An 11915-nucleotide genomic window follows, 5' to 3' on the forward strand; every position below is an offset into this window, starting at 1 on the left:
GAGTAGTTCAGCTAATTAACAACCTCGTATTACTGTAAAGATGAGATTGTCATGTTATTTGAAGTGGTTTTTAACAGGCTTTAAGCACTAACCACTCAATTTATTAACAGTTTGCTCTACCTTAAGTGAAGGAAATTACATAATTATTGTGAGCCTGAAAATGAGAAGAAATATATATTTTATCATTACCTATACAGAATGCCAAAATGTAAAAGGTGTTTTCAAATATAAGTAAAATTCTTGAAAAAGCAGCACACGAATAGTTTGCTGCCAATGGCTTATACAGGTATGTAACAATTTTCCTACACATTTTTGTTTAACTTTTAGCTTGAAGTGATCTAACAAAAATAGGGCAAGAGAGAGGAAAAAAACCTGTTCTGGAAGCAGAATAAGCAAGCAGTGGTTTAAAATGTGAACCGTGAAATCAGATTGGCTGGGTTCAAATCCTGACTCTACCACTTATTAGTTCGAAGACCTCAGGCCTCACTTTGTCCCTCTCTTTCCCCATCTGTAAAATAGTGATCTGAATTATAATAGGGTTCAACTATCGGGTTGCTATGAGAATTAATGATTTAATGCAGGTAAAGCACCAGAATACTCAGCAAATGCCAGCTGTCATTAATTTGGTCTAGCTTTCCCTATAATACCCTATTTCCCCATGGTAGTACTTTACGGTATGATTTTCCTATATTTCCAAGCTTCAGCAGCCCTTTTCCAACTCTAAAACTTTCTCACACCATCAAATGATGGCAGCTGTATATTTTTTATCTGTTATTTGAGAAAGGGCAAAGTCACAAAAAGCTACTGTGAATTTAGTCATAATTTTAAACAAAGGTATATTTTCCCCCACCCCATTAGCAATGACATACATTTGAAAAGATGCAGAATACACTCGTGGAAGACAGAGCAGAGCCCCAGGTCTACAGTTGAGAAGCCACCAGTGTGTGTGTAGAGGCCTCACTGACTCCCCGCCCACACACCGAATCCACTCACTCAGCATCCCTGAGGCTTATCCTATTAGAAAGCTAATATTCGGAAAGAAGCCTATTCCGGGCTAATATGGAATGGATACTAAACAATACTGTGAGATTCGTTAGTCTTCATCTGAAGATTTTCCTATAAATCTTTTATGGCTTAAAGATGAATTTTTCTAAATGTTAGGTTATTTGGTTTTAGAAACAAATTGGACTGAGAGTCATAAAGTCACTACAAAGGGATGCTGGAAGAATTAAATGACCTAAGATACGTGAGGAGCCTCTCATGTGGCCTGGAACATAACAATGAATCCATAAATCCTACTTAAATCATTCCTTTTCTCCCCACCCAGGTTCCAAAGATGGCTCTACTAAAAACGAATAGCACAGCATTGGCAAGTGATGGCTCTGAGTCCTGGTGTCCTCTGTAAATTAGTAGGTAAGATAAGGACGGCTAAGGCAACTGCTGTTCATTTGTCTGTTTGCTCCCAGACTCATTCCCACATATCTGCTGCTCTGCTCTGTATCACTAAGCGCTAATCCCTACAAACTCCAATCGCAGGCACTCTTGCTAAAACTGGCTTAAAACTAGTTTGGCTAATGGGATTCAAGATCCTGATTCAAAAGCAGACAGAAAGCAGACTAGGGAATTTCTCCCCATCTCTCGGCTTCCAGAGTATCTTTGGCCATAGCTGTGTATCCTGTATGGTCCCAACATTCACAGGTCCCAGTAGTCCTGGCTTCTGGGCTTTGTAACACCTCCATCCTTTCCCTCTAATCCTAGGTGTGTTGGCAGCTTCCTCTTGTTGCTAATTTCTGGATTGCTTTCCTGTCCTGTTTGGTCTTTCAGCTCTTCCAACACCTTTGGAACTACTTCCCCATGTCACATCCCCTCAATCAAACTACCTGCCATGGGCTCTGTTTTTCTGACTAAACCCGGTTACAATCACTGACAGATTTTAAAGCTCTCTTGTCCTACCATAAGTTACATAGGGTAGGTTCAGAACCTTACCTGCCGTTTTGCCCACCGTCTATTCTACCCAACCCCATACTTCCTACCATAGGTCAGATGCTCTTCCAATACTCTGCTGTACCTCTATCATTCCATTTAAAATGCTGTGTCACAATGATTTGTTTGTGCATCTAAATACTTATTATACTCTGAACTCTTTGAGGTAGGGCTGTCTTTCCCCTTCTTTATGAACCTAATGAAGTATTTGTGCATAGTAAGACTTCTGTATAAGTATGATAAATGAATGAACGTATGAAAGGAGCTAGCATTCCACAGGTCCCGATGTAAGCCATCTCTCTTGCTTTTTCTTGAGTGGAGAGCACCAGGAAAAGCCACCACTCAAATAGATCTCCCCCATTGGCCTGCTACAGAACCCAAAATGCTACCACACAGTGCATTTTTTTATATGTGAGTCTCTTTGAAAAAGGTTAATTTCCCAGGGGAAGGTTAAGTCATTATCAATCAGTCACACTGCAGGAGGGATTAGTTTTATAGATTGTTTCCTATAGACACACACTGCTAGAAAGGCATAAATCGGACAAAAGGAAAGAAATGTCCAGAGCAGGAGTCAGCCTGTACCATGCAGTCCAGGAGTCCCCGGACTGGCCCACATCATGTTATCATTCCTCATTTTGCAGAGGCCTCAATTTGAAATTGGTCCTATAGAAAGCTGTGAATTTTTTTAGCTAGTGAATGAATGTGGAGAGAGGAGGATGAGAGGGGACAGCCCATGAGGAGGGAGATTGTTTTGGAGCTCAGGACTGAGATAGAATTGACTGAGGATTGAGGGTTGAGATAAAGTGTAACAAGTGACAGGGATGGAATGAGTTGAGAAGAAGATGATCTTGGGTGACTCTTAGCAAGAAAAGTTTACACAGTCTGAGCTGGGGAGAAAGAGCATCATGAGAGAGCTTCTCAACTTGATATTTGCCATCTGGTCCCATCTGAAGAGGTTATTTCAACGGGTTGTATTTTGATTGACTTTATAGGGAAAGCATCCTATTATCACATTACCAAAATTGGATTCCTGAAGGCCTCAGGATATAATAATGTCTTCATTCATTCATTTAACAAAATGCTATTGAAAGCTGACTCTATATTGGACACTGTACTTAGAGCCAAGAAGATGCTTCTCAAGTGTCAGGGGTTGAATTTTCTTTATAGACACAGTGAGAAAATGAGTACCCATGGCTTAGGAGGCTTAGGGAAGAAGAGAGAGCAGGAAAATGAACAGGGGTGAGAGACAAAGACAAACTCAGTTCTGACTCTCAATTCAATCATCATTCTATAACCTGAGACTATGTCATAGTTTAAGCTTACCCTCCATCAATGGGGAAAGATATTTGTCCTTGAATGTCCATTCCCTAGATAGCATCTGGAATGTAGCTGGTACTGAATAAATATTGAATGAATGATGGATATATGGACATATGGATGTATAGATGAATGGAAAGATTAAGGATGAATGGATGAATCCACTTCAGAGCACAGGGCTCTCAGAATGGTTAACAAGGAGTTCTCACTTACAAGCTTTCCAAGTTTTTCTTCAGATAAAAGAATTTATTCTTTAAAGTCACTACTTCTGGGAAATGTAGAAAGCTACTTTAAATCTTTTTGGAATATGAAGGTAGATACATATATGAATGAAGGGAATGAATAGATAAATGAAATATCACCTCAAGCACTTTCCTCAGAGGAGTCATGCTTACCTAGATTGACATTAAAATCTTGCAGCAAATGTCTCCCAAAAATCTGTGACTGCTTTTTCTTCCTTATCAGCATCTCCTCTACTCATTTTATAACTGTAAATTTGCTCCTGATTTAACATCGATTAGCCACCCACAGCAAATCACAAAAACTACTGCAACCTCAGATACTCTCATCTAATTTTTGTTTCAAGTCATTCTAAAAATCACATGTCTTTGTGCTCCTGGAAATGATTTCGTGTGTGTGTGTGTGTATGTGTGTGTGTGAGTCTGTGTGTATGTACCTCTATATGTGACTGCCTAAATGATCATAAATAATTTCCTGGCCATAGATTACTCTAAATACCTGGAGACGTGGGGAAACCTAGTCTCTTTTCCATGAACACTATGCATCTATTCTCTTTAGGGTTTACATCTGTCTTTGTCCAGGATGCAGAGACACAAAGCTGAGAACTGACATCCACCAAGTGAATGGGAGGAGAAGGGGCAGGCTTGGAGTTGGAGCGGCCCAAGGGAAGTTCAAAAAGATCTCTGGGGCTGAGAATTAGGACTGAGGGCTCTTAGCAGTCACATTAGGAAGTCATTTAAGAAAACTTTTAAGCAGGCGAGTGTTGGGATTGATTTCTTTATAAGATCACTTTGGGTGCTGTATGGAATGGTGACTGGAGGACACAAAAGCAGTTGAAGGAGATTGTACCATAACTGGCAAAACTGAAAGAAATCTAAATTCAGTATTTTTCCCCATTAAGTTTCAACCAGTATTAATCCATTTTAATCCAAATTTCAGTTTTCCATTTTACTTTGAGGTGAAAGCCTTAAACTTTGCACAACTTGGATTCTAACATCAAATAACCACAGACTCAGGCATCTCCACTTCTTTCTGTTGTTTTTGTCCAAGTATTTCAAAGCCTCAGGGAGTCTTGACATCTGTCGCCTTTAAAAACCTCCTAATATTTACAAGAGAGAAAACGATCAGTTACCTTAGCTCTTCTACTGAGTTTGAGTTTATTGTGTATTCCGCTTTCAAAGAGGAGTTACTTGCTATAGACTGAATGTCTGTGTTCCCCCTAAGTTCATATGTTGAAGTCCTAACCCCCAACGTGATGGTATCAGGAAATGGGGACTTTAGGAGGTGATTATATCATAAGGCTGGAGCCCTCATGAACAGGATAAGTGCCTTAAAGCGTCCCCGGAGAGCTCCCTGCCATCTCCCACCAGGTAAAGACACAGCCAGAAGATGGCTGCCTGGGACCCAGGAAGCAGGCCCTCACCGCACACTGCATCTGCCTGCTCCTTAACCTTGCATTTTCCAACCTCTGGAACTGTGTGAAATAGAATCCTGCTGTTTAGAGGTCACCCAGTCTATGGTATTCTTTTATGTCAACTCGAACAAACTAAGACATTGCCCTCAGAGCTTTGTTGTTTCATGCTTTTGTTCTCCAACAGGCAGGCTGTAACTACACAATCAGCCCCCTAACCCAACCCTGCAAGGTCCTGATGGTGGGAGTCCTACATTCTGCCCAGCACACCACCTCCCTTCGGTCCACATGGCCTCTAGTTTGTTCCATCCCTTGGCATCTCTCTTCAATGGTGCTGCAAGAGCCTCCTGGCACGTCGAATACGCTCTGGGAGAGACAGTGGGATATTCTATTCAAATATTGAAAAAAACACACCTGTTGGGCTCAAAAGAAATCACTTTCAGCAGTGACCAAGTGTGCCAAGTCTCACTATTATGAATCACAACAGACTTTAAATATTTTTTAAATGTAAATCTATAAAAAAATTTTCAATTTGTTAAGAAAAAAGCATACTTTGTAAAAAGCATAATTTGTAAAGAAAAAGCATATTTTAAAAGGATATAAAAATCACATGGGTTAAATAAAAGAATATATTTAGAAAGAAAGAAAACAATGTTAATTGCAGTTATTTCTGTTTGCTAGGATTATGGCTTCTCTGTGTATACTTTCTATATTTTCCAAGTTTTTTACAATAAGCATATATTACCTTTTACACCATAGTTACCTTTTAAAAAGTGAATTTGATATTTTATATAAACTTTTAAATTCACTTTTATGCTTTCTATTATAACTTGTATATGCTATTTTTAACTGCAAACTCTGTGTGTATACACAGATGTGCGTGAACATACTATTATTTCTATCCTAAGCATTAACTCCCGACCTTAATGTGCACGTATTTTGTCTAGGTGGCAACTAAAGACGGCAAGCCTCACCCACAAGGGGCCTGGGCCATGGGGAACAAAGGCCATGCACAGGCTTCTGAAGGACAGTAGCTTTATGGGAAAGCAGATTCCTGAAACAGTGGTGAGCGGGTGATTATCAGACACAAAAGCAAGCCAAGTAAGTGAGAATGAATTAATAGGAATATGAGAAAATAAAATCCAAATATCCAGTGATCCCTTAAAATAGATTCCTACTTTCCTTAAGACAGAGTCTTAGTTTTCCTTATAATCTTAGGGATGATTTTGTTAGATTCCCCTTTCTACTTTCAAACATACACACACACAATTGGCTTTCTACTATATGCCAGAATTGTGTAAAGTGCCTTACTTACATTACCTCATTTAAATTTCTCCTTTAATATTCATAACAACCATGTAAGAAGGCATAATAACTGTGTAAGAAGGCATTTCACAAGCATTGTGGAAATCCCATTTCTACTACTTACTAGTTACATGGTCTTAGGCAAAGGATTTAACCTCCCTGCCTCAGTTCTTTCTTCTGTAAAATGGAGATAAAATAATAGTAGCTATCCCACTGGGTTACTGATGGACAAAGTGAGATACGTCTGTAAAGCACTTGGAATAGCACCTAACATGTAATAACCACTGAATACATTTTTTTTTTTTGCTCTTATTTGCTATTATCAGCATTTTACAGATGAGAAAACTGAGGTTCAGGAAAGTGAGTCAGGTTTTCCATCTAGGATGCTTTGACTTCAAATCCACTGTCAACTTTTAATCACATTCCAGTTACAGAACTTATAGTCCAAATGCCTTGAAGGCTTCCAATGGAAATGTCCTAACATGTTGTATACTAAGCCGTGAGTAGTTCTTAGCTTTCTGAGTTTTGTAATATTTTTACTACACTTTCTTAAAACACAATTATAATATGCTCAGAGTTTGTAGTTACTGAGTTTTCTCTTTTTCCAGAAAAGCCTTTGATTTTGTTGAGACTCTTCCCTTAAATGTATAGATATATGTTTCTATTTCATAAGCAAAACCAGGGAAACACCCTTAGGGGTTGTGGGATCGTTTATTCTGAACACCGCCGGTCACGCTACAGCACTATAGCCGAACACCTCAGACCCGATGAGAGTGCGCTGACCGAAAGCACCCAAAACACAGAAAAAGTGTATTGTTCTTTTTGTGTAACTTCCCAATGATAGTTTTATTATTCTCCTAAATAACACGCTGCTTTGGCTGTGAGAGTGTAAGAACAAAGGTTTGGGGACTTGAAAAGACCCCAATTCAGGCCCCTCTCTGTCCTTCCCGGCTGCAGGATCCTGTGCATGTTGAGCTCTTTGCATCTGTTCCTGTGTCAATGTCCAATAGTCCCCTGTTAGCCACAGGGCATACATTCCGGGACCCTCGGTAGATGCCTGAAACCACAGAGAGTACCGAGCCTTATGTATACTAAGCTTTTCCTATACGTGCGTACCTATAATAAAATGTAATCTATATTAGGCACAGTAACAGATTAACAACAATAACTAATAATAAAACATTACGGTTGTTAACAATATACTGTAATAAAAGTTATGTGAATGTGGTCTCTCCTTCTCTCTCTCTCTCAAAATATCTTATTGTACTGTACTCACCTTTTCACTTAAAGGAAGCACTTTACAGCATCTCTTTGGCATATCTGAATTGCCAGCATCACTACTCCTGTGCTTTGGGGCCATTAGTAAGTAAAATAAGTGTTACTTGAACACAAGCCCTGCGATACCAAGACAGTTGATCTGAAAACCGAGATGGCTTCTAAGTGACTAGCAGGCAGGCAGTGTATACAGCATGATACTCTGGACAAAACAAAGAGATGATTCAAGTTCTGGATGGGATAGAGCTGGACAGCACGAGATTTCATCACACTACTCAGAAAGGCTTACAATTTAAAGTTTTTGAATTGTTTATTTCTAGAATTTTCCACTTAGTATTCTTGAACTGTGGATGACTCCAAGTAACTGAACCAGATTTGGTTCGACTTCGAAATAAGTACCCCCACAGATAAGAGGGTCCTACTGTAAAGGGGATGATAGTACCACCTCCTAAGAAAGGGGAAGGAGAAAACTCATTGGGAGAACATATGTGAAGTACTTAGAACAGTCTAGGTACAGAGCCACTCCCCAATTAACTCTGGCAGTATTATTTAAAGGAAAACGTTTTCAGATTCCAGAAAACAATCCTATTTTAGGCAACATGTTCTAGAGGAAAGAAGTGAGTCAGGAGATGTGGATCCTATTTTGGGCTCAAGAACTGAGTCACAGGAACCAGCAATTTCCCTGAGAGTTTGTGAGTTTATTATAATATGGAGAAAAGTATTATTTTTTGGTTATCTGCGTGGATGCATGGAATACAACTTTCTCCTCCTACGAATGAATTGTATAAGACATAATTTTTTAATCACGTGGGCCTTTTTCATTGGTTGTGGGGTGAGGAGAGTACTTCAAACCACTTTCTACTCGTGTTGTGTGTGTTTCTCTTTAAACTCTATCTGCTCTTTGTCAAACTGTCAACTGCCAAAGCTAGTCAACAGATGCAGACCAAACACTGCGTTAAAAGCTACGGAAGCTGTGAAAGCTATAGAGATGTTTGCAGCTACCGGGAAACCGGAAAACTTTGAAATCAGCAAAAGTAATTCCTAAAAAATTCTCCTGCCAGTACCTTATCACTCTGCTTTCCTTTCCCTGTGCTGTGCATACTAAAAAGAAGAAGGAAAAGAGAAATAATCAATTCTCTGAGTTTCTTGTGATAATATGCTCAGAAATGGTTTCTCTGGGGTCTAAGGAGATGTTCTTTGCAGGTTGAATAGTATGAATTCAATTCTCACCCAACTATTGAAACATCATTTCAAGGAACCAATAATAGTATTACCTTCCTTCCCTTCCTCATACTTATCCCATACTAATGATAAGGGGGTTGCTGAACACTTTTAAAAGCTTTTTTATTCTGATGAAACTTTAGTTTTTGTAACAAAGCTTATATAGAAACCACAAAAATTGGAAATTATTAATTAAACTACCAGGGGAGAATTCCAAAAAAGTTTCAGAATTAAAACATTATGCGTTAGCTTTTAAAGATTTCAGGACTCTCTCCTATAAAATGATAAATGTTCTACCCCCCAAAATGGGTACTGTTGCTCGAGTCATTATTTCATAGCACACACAGCTGCGTCTGTTCATTCACTGAGAACCATCGCTGCGCTGGGAAGGCATCAATAGGCACAGAAAACAACGCGAGGAGACTGACACTAACAACAGCAGCAGCAACAAAACAATCATTGAGAAGTCGGACTATAAACCTCCTCTCTTCTCCCGGAACCACTGGCAGCAAGCTGTATGAACTATGTATTTATCATTTTATATTTGCCTACAGTGACACCTGCTGGAAAACATTGTTGAAGCTTTAAAATGAAAATAAATTTAAAAATAAAATAAAAACCAAGCTTTGAAAACACCAACCATTATGTTATTGTTATTTGTGACTGAAAAACACACTGCTTGCACTTCAACTGAATTTCTGGTTCTGCTTTTGAATTTTCTTTTTTGGTGTAAACTGAGAAACTAAAATTCAATTCCACTTGATGAAATAATTATTTTACCAGTATGAGAGGGTTGGAATCAACTCTCTTATATAATGCAAACTATTTTAAAATGGACGCATTTATGAACAGTTTAGTTGCACTATTTTGCTTCCTTTTGAAATACTACTTCAAATTTTACATATCAACTGCGATGTGATGTGATTTTTTTAAATCCTGTTTAGGATTAAATATCAAGATATTTAACACTGTGAAAATATGTAATAGCTAGCACTTTCCTGGGCAGCATTAATGCACAAAGCCATTTTGTGTTTGGGTTTTCAGGTTACTTTTTTGCATGCATTAGGTGCCAGTTACCCTGTCCATTAAGCAACTAATGTGGATCTTATGCAAAATACCTTTGATTTCAATGTAGACGTTGCATACTAAGAGGCTTTGCATCTCCAAATGGCATGAAAAGGGTTTGCGCACCTAAGTCCCATTACCATTAATAACAGTCACCCACGAAAATTCTGGCATATTAAAAAGATGTAAGCATTTACTTGGACATGTCTCCTTCAAGAAGTCAACCTTACCCCAGAATTTGGTGTCTTACACTTTTCACCAACATAGGACATATTTGCAAAGCAATACCTCTATTCCTGAGTTCAATCACTTCAGTTGTTTCAGTATAGTCTGTGTGCTGTTGGTGGCAATTTCTCCCATTAAATTTTTTCTTTTTTTTTAAATGTAAAAGCTGTCATCAAAGTCAAAGTTCCTTTTTTAATATAACTCTATGGGTTTTTTGTCTTTGTTTTTGTTTTGTTTTACGTGAACTTTATAAAGACTGGCTCCAGTTCATTTTTAACTGTACTTCCATCCCTATAAGAGCTAGCATTAGGTTTCAGAGAAGATTTGGTTCGACTTCGAAATAAATATGTGCCAGACACATAGCTGGTTCTCCATATTTTACCATTCTATTGTATCTGTTCTTATGGGAGGAAAATGCATCTTTGCTTAAAAGTCACAACTCATAGGGAAACAAATTTTCTGTGATATCTTACATTCACCTCCATATTAATGCGTTCTCTCATTCCTTCAGCACTAAAGACATGTCTTATAAACTAGTGAAGATGTCAATGATTTGTGGAGATGGTATAGCCCGCCTATCATTTCATATATGAGAAAACCTTGGGAGTAAAGGTAGACTGTGGTCAGGTACTACCACAAGAAGCACTTGCTCAATTAGCTAGACATTCTCAGTCCTGTACTGAGTGCTGTAGCTAAACAAAGCCAGTAACCTTTTTATCTCTGTCCACTGCATCCTAAAGTGGTTACAATGACCTTTAAAAAAGGAGATACAGTTTTTCTCCAGGTGCCCACAGAAGCTTTAGCTACAGACTTTCAAAATATTTAAGTCTCTCAAAGCCTTTTCTCAATTCCTGGGATTGAATTTTCCAGGCAGATTTCTCTAGTCTTTAAACTCTACCCCAATAATCCCACATTACAAAAGAGGGGAGACTGAGGTAAGCTATAGAAAATAGAACACCTTCAGTCCCAGGAATCACAAGAAACATTCAGAGAAATCTTGGATTTCTTACCACACAAAGGAGACATTTCATAGAATTGGATTTAAACTTAACCCAATTAAGTTTTGCACTTAGCATATATAGATTTATATTAACATTTGTTTTAATTTTATATTTATGTTTATATTTGTAAATTGAACACCAAATTTGACATTCAGTTTATTATCAGATTTAAAAACACCCAAATCATTAGAAAATCATTGGAAAACTACATTGTCAAATCATTAGAAAACTGCATCAATGAAATTAATTATTCCATGTTTATCCATGCTTTAAAGGGTTAATCCTCAAGTGGCGTCTACGCAGATTTGGGGGCAGGGTGGTCTGGATGTTTTCTCTTACAATATTTTAATCTTGGGGTCTCATTATTATGACAGTTCAAATTAAAATCACGTACGTATCTTCTGAATGACCCCTTCGAACTGTTGTATCATTTCAGTGACTGCGTTTCTTTCAAGTAATTTTTCTTAGTGTTATAGTCTGACTGAAAAAAAGAGCAAAGGCAGACCTAATGTGTAAATGAATTTTATCCTGTGAAGAACAAGTCACATAATGGTATACTATATCCAAACTAAGATTTTTCAATAATTCCTCTAGAAAAAAGTAGTGGAAAAATTGTCATTCCATAATGGTGTAGATATCTGTAACTTTTTATGTCTTATAGGTCTTTCTTTTGGGATTTGTGGTAGGCTTGAAAATTAAGCTACTAATCCTCTTTCCCTGGAATTGGGCATGTGACCCAGGCTGGCTAACAGAGAAATCAGTGATTGTTTCAAAAAAGAGCATGTGACCCAAACAAGCCAATCAGAGCCCTTTTGGGTGGGTAGCTATGGATGCTGAGAAGGAGATCTTTTTTTATTCTCGGATGATCTTTA

This window comes from Rhinolophus ferrumequinum, chromosome 2, assembly GCF_004115265.2.
Source record: "Rhinolophus ferrumequinum isolate MPI-CBG mRhiFer1 chromosome 2, mRhiFer1_v1.p, whole genome shotgun sequence".
NCBI classification, from domain to species: Eukaryota; Metazoa; Chordata; class Mammalia; order Chiroptera; family Rhinolophidae; genus Rhinolophus; species Rhinolophus ferrumequinum.